We start from the raw sequence: 1,592 nt of genomic DNA, 5'->3' as shown, positions 1-1,592 counted from the left end.
CCCGGGCCGCGGCCCCGCCGCCGCTCCGGCTCCAGCCCCGGCCGCGGGCGCCGCCCCAACCGCCCCGCGCTCTCCGGTTTGAATCCCCCGCCGCCAGCCAATCCCCGCGCGGCCCGGCGCCACCGCGGCCTCTCATTGGCCGCGCTCGCCGCCCTCCTGAAGCCGAGCCGGCGCCATCTTTGCTGCGGGCGCGGCGCGTCCCCGACGCCGGGCGCCGACGCGCGGCCCGCTGAAGCCGGAGGGGCGCCATCTTTACTGCTGGCAGCGCGCGTTGCTTAGCAACAGCGCGGGCCTGGGACGCCAGGAAGGCCCAAGGCCCCAAAAAAACACGGGGCGGCTCCTTTTTGGGGGTCCCTGCGCGAACATTGGGGCTCTTTGGGGCTGTTTTGGGGATTAAACACTGTCCTCAGGCCCAGCCCTGTTGTCATTTTAAGCAAAGCCTGATCCCCCCGCGCTGGTTGTGCACGGGGCTGGATGCAGAACACGAGTGTTGAACATCCCTGGGAAGCTGTTTTTTAAGTGTTGTCAGCTAAGAAATCTGACGGATTTTTATCTTTAAATGTTGATTTGAGCACCAGCCGGCCCCCGGTGCCAGGGGCAAAACCCATTTCAAGCCACATCTCCCCTACTCAGGCTTTTTAACATGCAAACGGATCAGCCCCAAACCCAACAATTACACGAGGGGAATTCACATAATCATAAACCAACAACAGCTCCGTAATCTTTGAAATCTGAAACAAAACAGCGGGGTAATTGAAGGATGGATATTAGCAATTAGAAAGCGGAACTAAATGCTCAAAATCGCGCGGCGGAGAAGGGGGTTCGTAAAGCAGATTGTTCCCATCATCCAGCTGCTTCGCTTTATTTAGGGTGTACATGGTTTGTTTTAACTTAATCAATAACAATTAATTCATAATAGATTGCGAAGAGCCTCGAGATCTTTGGGAGAATAAACATTAATGAGGAGGAGAGATAAAATTATCTACATTTTACGGGGGAACCGAGGCCCTGAAGGGACACGGCTCGTCCTCCAAGGGCTGTTGACCTTGATATTTGACCTCTTGGCAGGGAAAATCACCCCAAAAAAACCCCCAATTTGCTGCAGAAGTTGGAGGCTGAGAGTAATTAAATCCTCGCAGCTGAGATGCCTCTATTGGCAGGTCGTATTTATAGGCAGGTTTTTTAGTGTTGTTCCGAAGAGCTGAGGAGGCTTTTTTTGCTCACGAGCAAATCCCTTTTCCGAGTTGTCATCCTCGTGCCAATAAAAAGGCCCATTATTTCAGATGATTGCCCCCCACGGTGCCTGCAGTGAGCGACTGGGTTTGCGTTGCAAAAATCAGATTTTTTTTCCCTGTGCGTGTCCTTCCAAACCCTCCCCTGAACCGTGGTGGGAGCTCCAAGGGCGCCCCAAAAACCTTCTGAGAACCCCCCCCATCACCTGCTGGTAAAGTGTGGACGTGGCAAAACATCCCTAAAACATCGAGAGGGTTTTTTTTTTTTTTTCCCTTCGGTGGGAAATCAGGAGATGGGAGCAGAGGGGTCAGGAGCACCTTCCAGCCAGAGCTTTGTTGGAGGGCCCAGGGCCTTTTTGG

The 1,592-nt window shown here is 54.3% G+C and overlaps 1 protein-coding gene across 1 annotated transcript in view; it reads right to left on the bottom strand.

The window, feature by feature from the left end:
* Window positions 1-45, bottom strand: part of LOC108510442 (rac GTPase-activating protein 1-like) — a gene marked incomplete at its 3' end in the record, with an annotated part of 6,403 nt that extends 6,358 nt beyond the window's left edge. Inside the window, exon 1 of the mRNA XM_017840121.1 lies at window positions 3-45. The remainder of the gene's footprint in view (window positions 1-2) is intronic.
* Between the last annotated feature and the right edge of the window lie 1,547 nt (window positions 46-1,592).

Source organism: Lepidothrix coronata, unplaced genomic scaffold (assembly GCF_001604755.1).
Source record: "Lepidothrix coronata isolate B3197 unplaced genomic scaffold, Lepidothrix_coronata-1.0 Scaffold902, whole genome shotgun sequence".
In the NCBI taxonomy this organism is placed as follows: domain Eukaryota; kingdom Metazoa; phylum Chordata; class Aves; order Passeriformes; family Pipridae; genus Lepidothrix; species Lepidothrix coronata.
Note: the sequence above shows the minus strand (reverse complement) of the source record. Positions and strands in the feature narration are given on the sequence as shown.